The following is a 14,142-nucleotide window of genomic DNA, read 5'->3' as shown; positions in this document are numbered from 1 at the left end:
ACTGATCTAGGTCAAAACTCCTACCTCTTCACTTTCAAGAAGAGGAAAATGATTCTCGTAGAGTTAAATGACTTGGCTAAAGCCAAATAACTACTTACAGAGCAGAAATTAAACCCAAGGCCTCCTAACTTCTGTGCCATTACAATTTTTCCTAACAATAATAAGTATAGCTTATGTAATCCTTTATTAACAGCGAAAGCAGCCCCACATACATGTCCTTTGACAGTGGATCAAGATCATCATCTTCATATTAAATAGCAAGCTTTATGACTCACACACTGATTAAGGGAAGGACTAAAGCACATGATTTTCCACTTCCTCACTAGGTTACACCCAATAATTTTTCAATGTTTGATTTCATAGCCAAAACAAGAAAAGTGGTGAAATAGTATTTAGTTCATATAAGTTTCCAGCAAATATGTATGAAAATGGTTTAAATGTATATTCAAATGTTTTAAACAGTAGTTTCTGTGTTGATAATATGTTTGCTCTAGAGAAGTATATCATGGTTGATAAGGCCATTTTGTGAGCCAGGAAAACTGAGTTCAGACACCACAGTTTAATCATATGTTAATGAAAATAGGTTAATGAAAGTACTGACCTCACAGGGATATTTGATGAAATGTGTTAATATGACTATGTTCATATTGTTATCAACCACCATTATTATTATTTTTTCAAAGGTTTGTAGTAATAAACTGTTTTAAAAAGAATGGCTATATTGTGTTCACTATAATCTGTTCTCTATGAAGGATACATTCTTTTAATAAAATATTTACTGGCAAATTGCATCTGAGGCATTTTTTGAGTTGAATTTAGAACCATAAGCAATAAGAGTCCAACATTAAAAATGTATGGTATATAAATGACTTTATACTAAGCTACAACTAAAAATAACTGCTGATCAAGGTGTTAAAACTTAAAAATGTAAAGTAAAAAGTTTTCTCCTATATGTCCCCTATTGCTTACTGACTTCATATTCTCCCTCAGTTTACTTGTATGAAAAAAAAAAGTATATTGGACAAGACAATCTCTGAGAAATTTCCAGTCCTAAAGTTTTAATTGCATTTCTTGATTTTATGTCTCATTTTCAAAGGAAGCTTTTGCACTCTCAGAAATAGGTAACAAAGTAAATGTTTGCTAAAAAGTAAGCATTTCAGCTTTAAGTAATAGATAAATTTAAGTAATAGATAGATTTAAGTGTTTCAGGTTTAAGTAATAGATAGATCATCTTCTGGATTTTTCTAAATATTAGGTTTCCAAAAAGAACACAGCGGTAATTTAGTATATAGAATAGCTTTGTTGAAAGTGAATGATCGGGTACCTGTATAAAAATTCAGTGAAATTAGAATCCTGAAAGTTATTTTAGACAGATAAATTTAGACAGTAAATATGGGGTTAAATCACAGGAAACGTTTCATAAGAAACAATGTTTACTTTAAGACCAATACTTTCTGGAGCTTTTCATTTACGTTATAGAAGCTATTTCTCACCTCGTTAGTTGGAATTCTCCAGAGAAACAGAACCAGTAGGATGTATATACAGAGAGAGACTTATTTATGAGAAAGGAATTGGCTTACATGGTTGTGGAAGCTGAAAAGTTCCAAGATCTGTAGTCAGTAAGCTGGAGTTCCAGAAGAGTCAATGGTGTAGTTCCAGTCTGACTCCAAAGGACTAAGAACCAGTAGAGTTGATAATGTGTGTTTTAGTTCAGGACCAGCAGACTTGAGAGCCAGGAAAAGCTGATGTTTAGTTTGAGTCTGAAGGCAGGAAAAAAAAGGCACATGTCCCAGTTCAAAGGAAGTCAGGCAGGAGGACTTCCCCCCTTACTCATGAAAAGGTCAGCATTTTTCTTCTAGTAAGGCCTTCAACTGATTGGATGAGCCCCACCCACATTGTTGGGTCAGGAGAGGCAGCAAACTGCTTTACTCAGTCTACGAAAATGTTCATTTCATCCAGAAACAACCTCACAGAAACATCCAGATTAATATTTAACCAAATGCTTTGGTGTGCTATGGCCCAGTCAAGTTGAGACGTAAAATTAACTATCACACTCACCTTCCTAAAAGTGACTGGGTGTTAGCCTGGTGCACCCTTTCCTTCCCTCCACCTTGCAACCCGTGGTTAATCACAAACGAGGGTGTTGAAGGTGAACAACAGCCCCGCTTCAGGGGATGACAAACTGTCTTGTCATTTGTGGTCCAAGTTCACATGGGACCAGAACGAACTTAGTCTTCACTTGAAAGCACATCTTGTGCAGCTCCTTCTCCTTCTCCACCTTGCTTCCCTCACTCCCTTACTTGTTTCTCCTGAGAACACTATCTTAATAAATCAATAGCATAAAATTTCCTGTTGCAGGTCTGCTTCTAGGGAAGCAGATGTAAATAATAGCTTTGCAGCCTTTGGAAAAACTGTGGGAGAAGCCCAAGGAGGTAAAGAGTACTTACACTTTTTTCATCCTCTCCTCAGCAAATCTTATCTATTTTTATAATTTAAACTTTAATTTTATATGAATATATGAATTTTACATATATATAGACTAATGCACATCAAAGTATATAGCAATTCTTATATAAATTAATATCCAATATTTTTGTTATAGTTTGTAGTTATACTTATCCTCTATACTTTGTCTATATGATTTTTAAAAGTGGAAGGTCTTTATACAACATTTAAAATGTGAGGACATGTAAATAAGCATCCAATGGAGAATCAAGGACTGAGACTGGATCTATAAGGGAAAGAAATATAATATTCCTGATATTCTTTAAAATTGCCACTCAAAGTAGAATCTTCCAAGACTAAAGTCAACAGATCTTCTTTCCCATCTCCTGTCTTCTGCTGTATCATGGTTAACTCATGTGGCCTCTCATCTATGATGAGATCTGGTATGAATCAGAATAGTACACTCATAGACGTACCCATGCTCATGGACACGCCTCTTGTATCTGTTATCTGCTTTGTTTCCTTTTTTCTTTTTGCTAAAGTAACTTTTTTCAAACCATGTCCTCAGTTGGTTAATATTTCATAACTAAGACCCTTCAGTGGGTTGACCATTATGTATGGACTTTGATTGCCTTTCTTCCGTATTTTTGCAATAAGCTAATTATCACTGCATGCAGCTTGGGCTTATTTGCTATACAATCATTAGAATAATATATTATAGTTAAATACTCTAACAATGTAATTATAGATGTACATAGATAGAAGAGAGTATTTACAAAATGTAAATTATAGATCACTGAAAGAAATACATACTGTCTAATTCCGAATGTAGAGAAATGTAAACCAGACAACTTAACCATATCTATGTATCCCATGCTAGGTCTAAGGGTGTCTTGCACTACCTTATAATGAACCAGATAAAAAGTAGGTTAGCATTCCCTTTTTTCTTTTCCTATTTTCATTTTATTTAATAAAAATTGCACGAACACTGAACTTATCCATTTACCCCCTTATAGTTGAAACAATCTAAAATAGTGGAAGAACCATGAATTACGGAAACCAGTAATTACAACCATTAATTCAGAAGAGTTAGCTAAATAGAAGATAAAATCCTTGGCCATTACAACTCTGAGTGTGATCCACGAACAGTAATTTCTCAAGGTGCCCTATAAGGGAGAAAATTTTTCATGTTCAGATAGATGAGGGAAATACTGTTTATTATAACTACAATTTTAGAAGTCACACTTTGCATTGGTATATTAAATATTATAAGCTGTTCTCATTTAAACCGAAGCAAAGCTAATCTAAATGAGAAACAAACAACAACAACGAAATTCTGATTAATGTTATTTAACAAACCATTACAAACAATGGACCTTGGATATTATTTGTAATTAACACTTATTTACAAGAGCTTGAGTTCTGTATATCATATTTTGGGTAATAAAAGTTAATGTATTAGATAAGAAAACAAAATTATTGAGGAGTTAGAGCATGGTTACTCATTTTTAAACGAAAGGATAAACAAATAATCAGTAGTAGAATCTCCTTAATTTAAAGAACTAACTTAATAAACAGAGCCTATTCTCAGATAGTTTTAATGCTAGAAAAAGGCAATTCATGAAGCCATAAAGATTCTATTTTCACTACATATTTATCAATAAGAATTGAGTATTTCATATAGTGTACTATTTTCATAAACTATTTTCATGAAACAAGGTAATGAATGCTATTTGTGGCTCTTGGATAATTATTTAAAATCATGAAAATTTTTCAATTAACAGTAAATTCTGATGCTTAAAAATACCTGTTTTATCAAAAAGAAGTTGGTAGATCAAGATGAAATCACAGTTTTTTTTAGTTAATTATGTAATCGTGGAAAATTTACTTAACCTTGGACAATTTGTTAAAAGATATCAATCACACTTTCTTTATTCATCTCTAGAATTATTGTCAGGATCAAATAAAATATACGAAAGCATACTGAAAAGCATCACAAAACATGGTATAATTGAAGAGATTTAAATTGTAGCTTTTACTAGGAAGTATCTTAAATTCTGTTAATACTAGTATTCACCTAGAAAACAAAATTTACTTATTCAAAATTTATTTACTGACTGGAGTGCCAAGTATGTGCCAGTACCTGTTCTAGAAGCTTTCCATATATAATTAAGTAAAAAAGACAAATCTGTAGAATTCTTATCTTGCTGGATACCACAATATAATGCTTTTGCTTTTTCTGGCTGGTCATAAAGTTTATCATGCTTTTTGCTAACTCCAAAATAAGAGAAAGTTTGCCAGAGGGATCTTAGTTGGTGAATACATTAGTCTTTTGTAACAGATTGCTGTAAAATTATTGTTATATCAAGAGTCGTGGGAACAAGAGCAACTTCATCTTGAATAGAGGCTGGGTAAAATGAGGCTGAGACCTGCTGAGTTGCATTCCCAGAAGGATGAGCATTCTTAGTGACGAGATATTTAAGATATTTCCAGTTAAGGGAATAGATGAATAATGTCTGCTAAACAGACCCAGAACTCAACAAAGCCAGGAAGTGTCCTGATATACCACATCTAAAGGACAAAAACAAAAACATTCCTTTTTTTTTTTTTTTTTTGGAGTTGGAGTCTCACTCTGTCGCCCAGGTTGGAGTGCAGTGGTCCGATCTCTGCTCACTGCAAGCTCCCCATCCCGGGTTCACCCCATTCTCCTGACTCAGCCTCCTGAGTAGCGGGGACTACAGGTGCACACCACCAGGCCCGGCTAATATTTTTGTATTTTTAGTAGAGACGGGATTTCACTGCGTTAGCCAGGATGGTCTCCATCTCCTGACATTGTGATCTGCCCACCTCGGCCTCCCAAAGTGCTGGGATTACAGGCGTGAGCCACCGTGCCCAGCCAACAAAAGCATTCTTAGTTTAATAATGAGTTTCTTGCCAAAGTCAACAGTTACACAAAGATTAATAATCTTTTGTCAGGAGTCATTGTAGTGGAGCACATTTCCCCCATGATTTTTTGCCCTTATTTTATTTTTATTTTAGTTTTATTTTCGTTCAGTTGTTTTAGGGGAATAAGGTGATGTTTCATTGCATGGAAAATTTCTTTAGTGGTGATTTCTGAAATTTTGGTGCACCCATCACCTGAGCAGCATACTCTGTACCCAATATGTAGTCTTTTATTTTTCACCACCTGCCAATCTTCTCTCCAAGTCCCCAAAGTTCATTATGTAACTCTTATGCCTTTGCATCCTCATAGCTTAGCTCCCACTTTTAAGTGAGAACATAAAATGTTTGGTTTTCCATTCCTGAGTTACTTCACCTAGAATAATGGTCTCTAACATCCAGGTTGCTGCAAATGCCATTATTTTGTTCCTTTTTATGGCTGAGCAGTATTCCATGGCATATATATATATATATATATATATATATATATCACATTTTCTTTATCTACTTGCTTGTTGATGGGCATTGAGGCTTGTTACATATTTTTGCAATTGCAAATTGTCCTGCTATAAACGTGTGTACAAGTGTCTTTTTCATATAATGACTTCTTTTCCTCTGAGTAGATACCCAGTACTGGGATTGCTGGATCAAATGGTAGTTCTACTTTTAAATGGTTGTATTAATTTATATTCTCACCAGCAGTGTATAAATGTTCCTTTTTTTTTTTTTTTAACCACATAACGCCAACATCTGTTTTTTTTGTTGTTGTTGTTGTTGTTTTTTTTTTTTACCTTTCAACAATGGCCATTCTTGCAGGAGAAAGGTGGTATCCTACTGTGGTTTGAATTTGGATCTCCCTGACGATTAGTGATGTTGAGCATTTTTTCATGTGTTTGTTGGCTGTTTGTATATATTCTTTTGAGAACTGTCTAATCATGTCCTTTGCTCACTTTGGATGGGATTATTTGTTTTTTTCTTGCTGATTTCTTTGAGTTTCTTATAGTTTCTGGATATTAGTCCTTTGTCGAATGCATAGTTTGCAAATATGTTCTCCCACTTTGTAGGCAGCCTGCTTAGTCTGCTGATTATTTCTTTGGCTTTAATTAGGTCCCATCTACTCATTTTTTTATATGCTGTATTTGCTTTTGGATTCTTGGTCATGAATTATTTGTCTAAACCAATGTCTAGAAGGGTTTGATTCATCTTGTGTTGATTTTTATATAAGGTAAGAGATGAGGACCCAGCTTACTTCTCCATGTGGCTTGCCAATTATAACAGCACCATTTGCTGAATAGGGTGTCCTTTCCCCACCGCAAGTTTTTGTTTGCTTTGTCGAAGACCAGTTGACTGCAAATATTTGACTTTATTTCTGGGTTCTCTATTCTGTTCAATTGGTCTATGTGCCTATTTTTTATACCAGAACGACGCTATTTTGGTGACTATGGCCTTGTAGTGTAGTTTGAAGTAAGGTAATGTGATGCCTCCAGATTTGTTCTTTTTATTTAGTCTTGCTTTGGCTATGTAGTCTCTTTTATGGTTCCATATCACTTTTAGGATTGTGTTTTCTCATTCTGTGAATAATTGATATGGGAGTGGGGCAGGGATGTGCTGGATAGAAAAAGGTGGGGGTCTCTGGCGACGGCTCCACTCTCAAGCTTTTGCCCATGGAAATAAGTGAGAGCAGGCACTCCTGTTTTTGCACCGAAATGTTGTATTTTCCAAGACCACTCTGGCCTGCCATGCCCCCCATTCTGTGCCCACAGAAACCTGAGACCCTAGTGGGCAAAGACACAAGCAGCTGGACATCAAAACGAGCAGAAGAGCACACTGACAGACACCAGTAGACACCAGCAGGCCATTGAGGGGGAATGACGTGGAATTTGGTCGGGGACAGTCAGAGGAGAGTCTGGCCACTGGGCAGCTTGATTCAGAGGAAAACCACCTTCCCACTCCATCCCCCTTCTGGCTCCCAATTCACTTTGCTGAGAGCTACCTCCACCACTCAGTAGAACCTTGGACCCATCCTCCAAGCCCATGTGTGTTCTGATTTTTCTGTGACACTAGGGCAAGAACCCGAGATACAGAAAGCCCTCTGTCCTTGACATAAGGTAGAGGGTCTAACTGAGCTGATTAACACAAGCCACAAGATGACAAAGCTCACAAAGCACACTGGAACACACACTCACTAGGGCTTTGGGAGCTCTAAACACTCACCCTATATGTTGCTGTGGGGTCAGAGCCCCAAAATGCACCCCACAACCTGCCTGTCTGCATGCTCCCCCTAGGGGGTTGAGCAGAGGAGCACCAAAGAAGCGAGCCACACCCCTATCACACACCCTAGGAGGGGGATAAGGGAACTCCTCCCATTTCAGAATGATGGTGGTATTTTCATGGGAATTGCATTGAATGTATAGATTGTTTTTGGCAGTATGATCATTTTCACAATATTGATTCTACCCATCCATGAGCATGGGATGTGTTTCCATTTGATTGTGTCATTGATGATTTCTTTCAGCAGTGTTTTGTAGTTTTCCTTTTAGAGATCATCCATCTTTCATCTTTCATTGGTTAGTTATATTCCTAAGTATTTTATTTTATTTTTTTCACAGCTGTTGTAAAAGGAATTGAGTTCTTGGTTTGATTCTCAGCTTGCTCACCCTTCGTGTATAGCAGCACTACTGATTTGTATACATTGATTTTCAATCCTGAAACTTTACTGAATTCCTTTTTCCTCTCCATGAGCTTTTTGGATGAGTCTTTAGGGTTTTCTAGTTATACAATCATATCATTGGCAAACTGCGACAATTTGACTTCCTCTTTATCAATTTGGTTGCCCTTTATTTCTTTCTCTTGTCTAATTGCTCTAGCTAGGAATTCCAGTACTATAATGAATAGAGGTGGTGAAAGTGGCCATCCTTGTCTTGTTCTAGTTCTTGGTTCTTTCAACTTTTCCCAATTCAGTATAATGTTGGCTGTGGGTTTGTCATAGATAGCTTTTGTTATCTTGAGGTATGTTCCTTCTATGTCACTTTTGCTGAGTATTTTAATCATAAAGTGATGCTGAATTTTGCCAAATGTTTTTTCTGCATCTATTGAGATGATCATATTATTTTTGTTTTGAATTCTGTGTATGTGATGTATCATATCCATTGACTTGTGTATGTTAAACTATCCCTGCATTCCTGGTATAAAACTAACTTGATCATGTGGATTATCGTTTTAATATGCTGTTTAATTCAGTTAACTAGTATTTTGTTGAGGATTTTTGCATCTATGTTCACCAGGGATATTGATCTGTAGTTTCTTTTTTGTTTGTTTGTTTGTTTGTTTGTTATATCTTTTCCTGGTTTTGGTATTAGGGTGATACTGGCTTCATAGAATGCTTTAGGGAGGATTCCCTTTTTCTCTTTCGAAGTAGTTTCAGTAAGATTGGCACCAATTCGTCTTTGAATGCCTGATAGAATTCAGCTGCGAATCCATCTGGTCCTGAACTTTATTTGTTTGCCTTTTTAAATTACTGTTTCAATTATACTACTTGTTATTGGTCGGTTAAGAGTTTCTATTTCTTCCTGATTTAATCTAGGAGGGTTGTATATTTCCAAGAAATTATCCATATCCTCTAGATTTTTCGTTTGTATGCAAAAACGTGTTCATAGTAACCTTGAAAGATCTTTTGTAGTTTTTTTTTTTTTTTTTTTGTATTTCTGTGAGGTACTGTTCTATTTGTCATGTCAGTTGTTGCCTGAATACCTTGGGTTTTTTTTCGTTGTGTTGTTTTATAGGCCCTGTGAGATTTATACACTAAACAGTTTCTATTTTGGTGTATTTTAAGATTTTGTTTCAAGATTAGAACTCTTTTTATCATTTCTTTAGTGTGGGCTTGGTAGTAGCATTTGTTTGTCTGAAAAAAATACTTTATCTTTTCTTCATTTTTTGAAGCTTAGTTTTGCTAGATACAAAATTATTGGCTGACAATTATTTTGTTTCAGGAGGCTAAAGACAGGACCCAATACTTTCTGGCTTGTAGAGTTTCTGTTGAGAAATCTGCTGATAATCTAATATGTTTTCCTTTATAGGTTACTTGATGCTTTTGTCCCCCAGCTCTTAAGAATTTTTTCCCTTTTCTTGACTTTAGGTAACTTGATGACTATTTGCCTGGGTGATGATCTTTTTGTGATGAGTTTCCCAAATGTTCTTTGAGCTTCTTGTATTTGGATGTCTAGATCTCTAGCAAGGCCAGGGAACTTTTCCTCAATTATTCCCTCAAATACGTTTTCCAAAATTTTAGGTTTCTCTTCTTCCTCAGGGATACCAATTATTCTTAGGTTTGGCTATTTAACATAATTCCAAATTCCTTAGAGGCTTTGTTCATTTTCTTCTTTTTTTTTTTCTTCTTTGTCTTTCTGTAATTATGTTAATTTGAAAGCCTTGTCTTCAAGCTCTGTCTTCTACTTGTTTGATGCTATTGTTGAAGGTTTCCAGTGCCTTTTTTATGTCTCTTAAGTGTGTCTTTCATCTCCAAAGTTGTGATTATTTTTCTTTCTAATATTTATTTCTCTGAAGAATTTCTCATCCATATTCTGTATTTTTTTAAGTTGTTTTCTACCTTTCTCTGGTATCTCTTTGAGTAGCTTAATATCAATCTTCTGAATTATTTATCTGGAAATTCAAAGCTTTATTTCTGCTTTGGATTCATTGCTGTTGTCTTTTTGGGGTGTTATAGAACCCTGTTTTGTCATATTACCAGAATTACTTTTTTGATTCCTTCTCATTTGGGTAGACTATTTCAGTGGAAAGGTCTGTAACTCAAGGGCTGCTATTCAGATTCTTTTGTCCCACAGGTGGTCTCTTGTTGTGGTGCACTCCTCCTTCCACTAGAGATGGGGCTTCCTGTGAGCCACACTGCAGTGATTGTTATTACTCTTCTGGGTATAGCCACACAATAGGGCCACCAGCCTCTGGCCTGGTGCTGGGGAATGTCTGCAAAGTGGCTTGTGATGTTATCTGTCTTCAGGTTTCCCAGCTATGGATACCAGCACTTGCTCTGGTGGAGGTGGGAGGGGAGTAAAGTAGACTCTGTGAGAGTCCTTGGTTGTAGATATGTGTAGTGTGCTGGCTTTCTCGAATGCTTGTTATGCCAGCAGTGAAATTGTCACATGGACAGACTCAGGACCACTGGTTAGCCAGGATGTTGCAGGTAGTGGAATTAGCTGTTGCTTCCTCCTTCCTGGGAACAGGGTTATTCTGTATGAGTTTCTGTAATGTCCTGAGATGGTTGGCCTCCAGCCATGAGGTGGTGCTTTCAAGAGTGCACCAGAGATTTTTGCCTATCTCATGGAATTTGCAGTAACCTGCCACTTCTTTCAAATTATTTGTAAATTCTTTTGGTTTTCAACAAGCATTGTAACTAAAGTGGATGCGTTCCTTCTCTGTCTAGAAGTAGCCATTATTTTATTTCTTTACTGTGCTAATAAACTTGTTTTCACTTTACTTTGTGGACCCTCTCCAAATTATTTCTTGCATGAGATCAAGAACCCTCTCTTTGGGGTCTGGATCAGGACACATTTCTGGTAACAGTTACATAATTAGTAGAAAGCACTCATTTAAATGATAGCCTTAGTCCTATAAGTTGTGTGATGTTGAAAAGTTACATTTTAATGTAAGTTTATACAATGGAAATAAACACATTCATTCAAGTAACATTTATTGAGTACTATGTTCTCAGCACTATTCTCTCTCTATATATATGTATATATATCTTATATATATCAATCTATAATGTCATATATATCATATATGACACATACAAGATCTATATGTCATATATATCATATGTCATATATAGACATATATTGATGTCATATATGTGTCATATATATGTCATTTGAAGGAAATAAAAATATTTCATGCCAAAATATGGCTCCTTGATATAATGAGTACTTTAAATTAAAATCTCTTAGAGATTAACAAGCCCTGGAATAGGCTTTTTCCCTATCTACATAAAGATAAGAACTGACCTACCAAGGAGAACAATTATGCTTGTTCCTCTCCTTGTTATCTCATTATCCATTACAGGAAAGAAAACCAAAAACATCACATTTGAACAGAATCCTTTTCCAGAAACACTGTCTCTAAGATTTACTTAATTCCATAGAAAACTATTTACAATTTTATTTCTGTTCCCTAGTAACCATTTATTGTGCCTTAGTAGAATTCCTCTTTTCTCCCCAGCTCTTCTAATCCGTTTTACCAGGATCCAAGCCTTCATTTTTTCTGTAACCTCAAGATCATAAATAAGCCTCTGCACCTCATTGGGAAGTTGGTCTTCACTTCATTCTGAAGTCTCCCATGTATATGCCTTTAATAAATTTGTATGCCTTTTCTTTTATTAATTAATCTGCCTCATGTCAGTAATTTTCAGTGAATCTTAAAGGGCCAAGAACCTTGTCCTCCATACACTGGAAAAATGGACAGTGCCCCTTCCCTAGTGAGGTATATATTTCAATTCAGAGCATATGCAAATCTTATTTTCCTGGTAGAGATTTAGAGAAAGAATTGAGAAGATGACTATAAGAAGACTACTTAGTACATTGCCTGGCATGAAGTTAATGTCCATTAAATGGTAACTAAAAAGAAATATTTATATACATTAAATATGTTTTATTATCAAGAGAAAAAATTACTTCTAATATTGATATACTCTTAAGATGAATAATCTTACCAATCATGAATTTAAGATAGTATCTATTCAAATTTTATTGAGGTTATTAGTACAAAGCAGGAGATATTAGGTGAGTTCATCAAAAAACAAATTGTAACATTTCAAAGTTATACAACAGTGAAATATTTCACCAAGGGAGAACTTTGTAAGTGGCAACCTTTTTCTCATTATGGAGTTGGCAGGTAATGATGACTGGACATGGTGAGATTACTAATCGGCAATAAAGCAGGTAGTGTAACATCAAATCCACTACCATCCCAATTCTGCAGAGCAAATTACTAAGAGGATGTGTTCCTGGTGGAAATTGGATGTGTATTGTCTAGGAGACTGAAAAAAGACCACTATGCAATTGTAGGCCGCTTACCATCAGCTCTCTGAAGGTAGGAGTAAAGCCCTGCTTTCTAATATTTGCAAATTCCTGTGATGCTATTATTTTGTACTGTTCAATTATTGCATGCCTTGTTTATTCAACATTGCCAGGGAAGAAAGCAACATTATTACTGAAACATAAATACAACTAAGAATATATTTCACACTTACATAAAGAGAATTTATAATAAACGTCCATTTGTTCATGCCACAGAAAGAACAATGTTAACTTTCTGTCATATTTTCATCAGATAAGGGTATCTTAGGTTTTGAAAACTGTGTTCTCCAAAAATAAATAAAATAAAGAACATTCAGAGTAATATTTTTAAAAATTTTTTAATTTTTTATTTCAATGGATTTTGGGGGAACAGGCAGTGTTTGGTTACATGAATAAGTTCTTTAGTGGTGATATCCAAAATTTTGCAGCATCCATCACCCAAGCAGCGTACACTGTACCCAATTGTAGCCTTTTATCTGTTGCCACCCCTACCTTTTCCCCACAGTATCCATCGGTTTTGTTTGCACTTGTTTCTCCAGTTTTGTGAGATGTGACCTTAGATTGTCTATTTTTGCTCTTTCAGAGTTTTTAATATAGGCATTTAACCCTGTGAACTTTTCTCTAAGCACTGTTTTGCTGTATCCCAGTTTTGATAGGTTGTGTCACTATTGTCATTCAGCTCAAAAAAAAATTTTAACTTCCATCTTGTTTTCATTGTTGACCCAACCATCATCCAGGAGCAGGTTATTTAATTTCCATGTATTTGCATGGTTTTGAGGGTTCTTTTCAGAGTTATTTCCAACTTTTTTCCACTGTGGTCTGAGGGAATACTTGATATAATTTTGATTGTTTAAAATTTACTGGGACTTGTTTTGTGGCCTGTCATATGGTCTGTCTTGGAGAGTGTTCCATGTGCTGATGAGTAGAATGTGTATGCTGCAGTTGTTGGGTAGAATGTTCTGTAAATATCTGTTAAGTCCATTTGTTGTAGAGTACAATGTAGGTCCATTATTTCTTTGTTGACTTTCTGTCTTGATGACCTGACTAGTGCTGTCAGTGGAATATTAAAGTCCCCCACTTTTATTGTTTTGCTGTTTATCTCATTTTGTTGGTCTAATAGTAATTGTTCTGTAAATTTGGAAGCTCCAGTGTTAGGTGGATAGATATTTAGATTTGCGATATTTTCCTGTTGGCCTAGTCCTTTTATCATTATATAATGTCCCCTTTTGTCATTTTTAACTGCTGTTGCTTTAAAGTTTGTTTTATCTGATAGAAAAAATAGCTGTTCCTGCTCACTTTTGGTGTCCATCTTCATGGAATATCTTTTTTCACCCGTTTACCTTAAGTTTATATGAGTCCTTATGTGTTAGCTGAGTCTCCTCAAGACAGCAGAAACTTGGTTGGTGAATTTGCATGCGTTCTGCCATTCTGTAACTTTTAAGTGGAACATTTAGGCTATTTACAGTCAATGTTAGTATTGAGTTGTAAGGTACTATTCTATTTGTGTGCTATTTGTGGCCTGAATACCTTTTTTTTTTTTTAATGTTGTTATTGTTATATAGGTCCTGTGAGATTTATGCTTTAAGGAGGTTCTATTTTGGTGTATTTTGAGGAGGATTTGTTTCAAGATTTAGAGCTCTTTTTAGCAGTTCTTGTAGTGCTGGCTTGG

The 14,142-nt window shown here is 35.5% G+C and overlaps 1 long non-coding RNA gene across 1 annotated transcript in view; it reads right to left on the bottom strand.

The window, feature by feature from the left end:
- Positions 1-14,142, bottom strand: part of LOC129058706 (uncharacterized) — a 260,308-nt gene that overhangs the window by 44,129 nt on the left and 202,037 nt on the right. The window contains exon 4 of the long non-coding RNA XR_010139297.1: positions 1,581-1,760. This is a non-coding gene — a long non-coding RNA (uncharacterized LOC129058706). The remainder of the gene's footprint in view (positions 1-1,580; positions 1,761-14,142) is intronic.

Source organism: Pongo abelii, chromosome 2 (assembly GCF_028885655.2).
Source record: "Pongo abelii isolate AG06213 chromosome 2, NHGRI_mPonAbe1-v2.0_pri, whole genome shotgun sequence".
In the NCBI taxonomy this organism is placed as follows: Eukaryota; Metazoa; Chordata; class Mammalia; order Primates; family Hominidae; genus Pongo; species Pongo abelii.
Note: the sequence above shows the minus strand (reverse complement) of the source record. Positions and strands in the feature narration are given on the sequence as shown.